Genomic DNA, 6,731 nt, shown 5'->3' with positions numbered 1-6,731 from the left:
GGGGTTGAATGTCAATTGTGAGCAGAGGCTGACTGGGTAGCTGAAAATAAAGGGGCAAGATATGATGCAAATGCATTTTCTGCAGCAATCTTTTCAACTTCTTGAAACACAGAGGTGAATTTAAAACAACCCTGTTTCCAAAAAAGTTGGGACCCTGTGTAAAATGCAAAGAAAAACAGAATGCAATGATGTGCAAATCATTTATCCCTATATTCAATTGAAAATAATACAAAAACAACATATCAAATGTTGAAAGTGAGACATTTTATTCTTTTTGGAAAAATACATGCCCATTTTGAATTTGATCCCACCAACACATTTCAAAACAGTTGGGACAGGGGCAGTTGTGACCACAGTGTTGCATTACCTATTCTTTTAACAATAATCTGTAAGCATTTGGGAACTGAGGAGAACAATTGCTGTAGTTTTGAAAGTAAAATGTATTCAGATTTTTTATATAGGTTTTCAGCTAATCAACAGTTTGGGGTTTCCTTTGTTGTATTTTTCATTTCATAATGCCCCAAATGTTTTCAATGGGTGACACGTTTGGACTGCAGGCAGGCTGGGATCTTTTACTAGGGAGCCATGCGGTTGTAATATGTGCAGAATATGGTTTGGCATTTTCTTGCTGAAATAAGCAAGGCCTTACCTGAAAAATATGTTGTCTGGATGGCAACATGTTGCTCCAAAACCTGTTTATATTGTTCAGCATTAATGGTGCAAGTCACCCATGCCTGTGCATTAATGCATCCCCATACCATCACTGATGCTGGCTTTTGAACTGTGCGCTAATTAGAAGCCGGAGGTTCCCTCTCTTCTTTAGTCTGGAGGACTAATTATACCCAAAAAGAATTTCACAGGACCATTTTCAACTTCAGGTCAGTCCATCTTAAATGAGCTTGGTTCGAGAGAAGGGGGCAGAAGTTCTGGATCTAGTTTATACATTGTTTCTTCTTTGCATGGTAGAGTTTTTACTTGCATTTGTGGATGCAGCGACATACTGTGTTCACAGACAATGATTTTCAGAAGTATTCATGAGCCCATGCAGTGATGTCCGCTACACAATCGTGTCAGTTTTTAATGCAGTGCTACCAGAGGGCCAGAAGATCATGGGCATCCAATATTGGTTTTCGGCCTTCTCCCTTGAATACAGAGATTTCTCCATATCCTCTGAATCTTTTAATGATAAAGTTGTGAACATAAGTTTGCATACCCTGGCAAAAATTGTGAAATAATGGCATTGATTTTAAAAATATGACTGATTATGCAAAAATAAAATAATATTTTTAAGGATAGTGATCATATGAAGCCATTTATTATCATTTATTAGTTGTTTGGCTCCTTTTTATATCATAATGATAACAGAAATCACCCAAATGGCCCTGAGCAAAAGTTTACATACCCTTGACTCTTTGGTTACAGATACACAAGGTGACACACACAGGTGAAAATGGCAATTAAAGGTGAATTTCCCACACCTGTGGCTTTTTAAATTGCAATTAGTGTGTGTGAATAAGTAGTCAATGAGTTTGTTATCTCTCACATGGATGCACTAAGCAGGCTAGATACTGAGCTATGGGGTACAGAAAAGACCTCCCTGCTTCCATTACTTTTCCTAAATAGGTGTACATTATATTTTTCTGTTTAGAGACTATTTACCTGTTTTTTTGCCCCGTTTTACGACTTAAACGGCCAAAAGAACACACTACTTTGTGTTGGTACCCTGGTAGCCGCTAATGGTACCCAGACGCTAATCAGCCCTCACTGAATGAATGACGTCAAAGGATGAATGGGCAATACTCTCAGATGAATGATCAGAGTCTTGGTTGAATTTGAATTAACTTACAACTATAACTATGCGTGAAACGAAATACCAACAATATTCTTGATTATTCAATAAATTAATTGTTATTGAAACATAATGCAAACTATATCCTGAACAATTCGACAAATGTATTACACGTTATTGTTTTTCATTTCATAATAGCCAACATCAGTACAATCGACAAATGACTTTTCTTTATTTTCTTTTGCCATTATATTTGCCATTTGAGCTTGCATTTGCCTCCATTGAACAATTATACATCCCCCTTATAACGTAACCTTTTCTCCTTTTTTGCACTCTTCTACATGCACTTCTAGTTATATGCTAAATGCATTTCATTGTACTATACTTGTGTCACGGTTGAGGGAAAGGACGAGGCACAGAGCAGGTAAAGGTAGTAATTTCTTTAATTATCTTTTAGCCATGAACTGATGTCTTCAACACAGACAATGACCAACCAACTAAGGGGAAAACAAGGGCCACTTAAATAGGATCCCCAGCAAGAGGCAATAGGGAGCAGCTTCCTCAGATTGGGGATAATTAAACATACTGTAAGTGTGCAGAGATGCCAAGAGTCACCTCTGAAGTCAGGCCCTGATTGTGGCCTCCAGGCACATAGAGATGCCTGGAGGCACCCCAGCCAGGACCTGAGAACTTGTACCTGTTCAATAACAATAAAGTTGAATTTAATGAATAGCAATGACATCAATGGATGAATGGGCGATAACCCCCTGATCAACCCAGACACACCCAGACACACCTATGCATGTGACTGAAGTGTAATGATGAAGAATGATGATTAGGGTAGAAATTGTATATAATCTTAACTTGGTGAGCAAGTCAGACACAACTCAGACACAATTTACAGCATTTAGTTCACAATAGCAAACCGATCCTGATGATTGGACACCCTGACAGCATTGCAGATGCTGCCAAATTTGGATGAGATAGAGTCAGATGGAGGATCAGAAATAGATCCTGAAATGAACGTGTCAGATGTTGGGTCTTGAAACAATTCTGATATTGCCCCGTCACCTCCAATGCCTGAGCCTTGTCTAACTTTTTTTTTTTTAAACAACCAAACAACACTTAATAAGAAATATTAGTCCATTTAACACAATGCCTAATGTTTAATGTTAATGCGTAACAGATTGATCTAATGTTGAGATGCTATACCGACACTTTGCATATGTCTAACTATGTGGCATAGTGGTTAAAGACGCAGCCTCTCACATGGGAGACACAGTTTTGAAACTAGTGAGGGCAACAACATTCATCCCTTCTAATCACAGCCTGGCTGAACTAGGCTTGCCTGTTTCCTTTTCATGTCACTTGAAGAGAAGGCTGTGTTGCCATACACCCAAGCCTATGCCTTTGTAACGCAATGCAAGAGGCTAAATGTCCTTGCATCTATCAATTCTATTTCCATGAATAAGCTATAGCCTATGTGTTATTTAATCTTTGAAATGTCTTGTGTTTATCAAGCAACCGTGCTGTAGGCCACTGTAAGGTTATTCATGCATATATCCTTTGATTGTTGCAGACTCTATAATGTCTCTTAATTTAAGTTGCACATCATCAAAATGAGATTAAAATGAAAAGTAAAGTGCAATGGATTTATTTCTGAATGATTTAAGTGTTGTGTCATTTTCATTTTGTACATTTGTAGGGCCTAATAAATGAATGAAAATACTATATCTTGTGTTCTTAGAAATGGTTGTTGCATGTATTCTTTTTTTTCATATGATAAAACCTTCGATACACATTCTTGTATTCTTCAAATACATTAACCATTTAAAATAAACTCATTCTGTAAATACATTTTTTAGACTATTCCATATAGTTTGATAACGACCCAGTACAGTAGATGAACTGATTCTCTGGCTGGATGGTGATGCTGTGGAGGAGAATGTGTATGCTAATAGGGACAATTCGTATGCTAATGACGTCAAATAGCATTTGGTCCTGGCGGATGCTGGGGGTCTGAAAGGCCTGGCGGTTCTAGTGTTAAGCTACTATCAACCTATTTAAATACAATTAACATATATGAACAATTAAACTATACATCGAAATCCTATTTGTAACATTCAGTGTAGTGATGAGATCTATAGCAGGCAGAATTGCTGGCAGAAAACGGAGTGCTGCCTGACACATAAGACAGAGTTTGTAGATAACTGGCTTTCTTTTTGGGACTCCCTCATAAAAAGTGAAGAGCCTGACTAGCTGAAGAGTGACTAGCTGGAATGGTGGTCTTCTCTTATCTAGGAACATACATACATACAGAATCCTTCCAGAATTCCTATAGCCTCACTATGAGATCATAGACATATCTGCTAGCATAGTGGTGTCTGTCAATAGCTTAGTCAGAGCAGTCAGCATAGTCTTTTCCATTGTGAATGTATGTTGCACTAAGTAAAACAAGCTGGTGTCTTACTAGAATTTAGCCTTCCTCCATTTTTGTCAAGAACCAAATGAGTATGTCATAGTACCCCACATCTCAAAATGAGTCTACTTAATGTTAGATCCCTCGCTTCAAAGGCAATTGCAGTTAATGATTAAATCACTGATCATAAACTGTATATCATTTTGGTGATTTCAATATTCACATGGAAATGTCCAGTGACCCTCTTCAAAAGGCCTTTGAAGCCATAGTTAATTCAGGGGGTTGTGTACAACATGTCTCGGGGCATACAGATTATCACATATATACCTTAGACTTAGTCATGTCCCATGGAATACATAACTGTTTTTACGCACAATCCTGAAGTATTGGATCAGCATCTGATTATGTTTACCTTCATAATGACTAACCCACTTGGACCTCAGCAGAGTTGAATACATGAACATCTTCGATGAAAAGATCATCCTTATTAGTAAATAAATAACAGACTCCTCCTTAGAGAAGCCTGTGTCCTGGGATTTTCAATCCTGTATTGCTCAACTTGTTTACTAAAACAGTAAAGAGCTCTTAACCCACCAGCTGTCAACTGGACCCTTTACCAATTAAACTACTCAAGGAGCTACTTCTTGTGCTCAGTCTGCGTATGTTAAATATACTGTAATAAATTGATCCCTATGGTCAGGATGTGTATTCAGTTCAGTAAAAGTGGCCACTGCTGTCACTAGCACTTCTACTATAACTGCATTAATACTGCTTTCACTAAAACTATTAGTTCTGCTTTTAGCACAATCAAGCCAACAAATGTTTGCAGGCATGAGCCTCAAGTGCTAGGCTACATAGCTGATTAGATGGCACCTCTCAGATTTCCTGATTATAAAAGCATAGCATGCAGGACAGAAACATTGATATAAACAAGTAGAAATTATGAACATGTCATCATTAGGGGGCCAAGCAACAAAGTTGCTGGAACCTTATTATAATCGTTTGCTTTATTATTACCAAATTATTTGTGTATATTTGACAAAAAAAGCACAATCACTCTCACAAATTCTCCAAAATCTTTGCATTATTAGCTCATCACTGACATTTTTTTTAAACAAGAAACCAGGCAAGCCTAGTACAGCCTGACCGCAAGAGAAGGTATTGCCCTCTTGAGATTTGAACTTGGGTCACCCACATGAAAGGCTCTGTTGCTAAACACTACACCACAGAGCTCTACTGTCTTGTTTGCCACTGGCCACTTTAACAGCTTATTAGCCAGTAATAGACTTTACCAGAATCTACTAACTTACTGGAATAGTCATAGGAATTGAGCAATTGCAAGCGAGTCTGACAAAAAGCTATTTAATTTTAGGGAATAAGAATGATTTTTTTTTCTTTCATGGCATAACAACGTACTTTATTCTTTCATTTGTGAATGACATTGATTGAGAGAATCGTGGAAATAAAATAAATAAATGTTGTTGTTCACAACAGATTTGAACTTGAGCCTTCCACTTGAGAGGCACTGTCTTTAACCATAACACCACAGCAATACGTATTTCACCAGTCGCGAAACACTATTGAGCATTGTGTTTAAATGACTAACATTTCTTATTAAGTTTACCTCCACCAGAAATAGTGTCAATGAGCTGTTAGCTTTTGCCAGAGTTTGAACAGCTTATTAGCCAGTAATAGGAATAATCATAAGAATTGAGCAATTGCTACTGAGACTGAAGATGAACTATAACCATATACAAATTCAGATTCAGTCTGCTTCTCTAACCACTAAGCTATTTAACAAGAGGTAGTCAGATACTGAGCTATGGGGTACAGTCAGTCACTCAGCAAGAGACATTCGCTCTTCTTAGCCAGCTCGCGGTCTGGCAGAAAACTGAGTACATGATCCCAGTGTCCTCAATGGTGGAGACAGGCCTGTTTGCAAGTAGGCATTGATCTTGAATTCTACAAAAGCATTGCTTTAAAAGGACCTCTAACTGACTAGCCAAAAATGAGCCATGTTTCAACTGACTAGCCAAAAATGAGACACTTTCATTATTATTGGTACATGTCTGCCCTGTTATCAGTATTATATTTTTTCCTTGTTAAACAGACACTCTATTATCATATATCATTTGTATAAGGTTGCATTCCGTGGTTATAAAAGTTCTGAAAAGTAATATTGTAATCTAAGATAGGATGTAGCCAGGATGGGTAAAAAGCGCATTTGAGGCGAATAGAGGTTGATTGAACTTTGAACAAAAGTGAAAAACCATTTGCCAAGCAGGGCTCATCCAAAAAATGGGAAAAACAAAGAATATAACCATTTCTCATGCTTGAAACAGTAGTGTAACAAAATAAAGCATTTCCCACCTTTCAACACTCAACCTTCCTCAATTAAATTCCCAAACTCCCAGTGCATTTTTAGTCAAAAAACATATGAACCTGCACAATATAATGTTTTCCCTTCATTAAAAAAAAGAAGGTCACTTATTTCAGGGCATGAAAGAGCCCCTCACAAGAGGC

The sequence above is a fragment of the Esox lucius genome, chromosome 7, assembly GCF_011004845.1.
Source record: "Esox lucius isolate fEsoLuc1 chromosome 7, fEsoLuc1.pri, whole genome shotgun sequence".
Classification (NCBI taxonomy): Eukaryota; Metazoa; Chordata; class Actinopteri; order Esociformes; family Esocidae; genus Esox; species Esox lucius.
Note: the sequence above shows the minus strand (reverse complement) of the source record.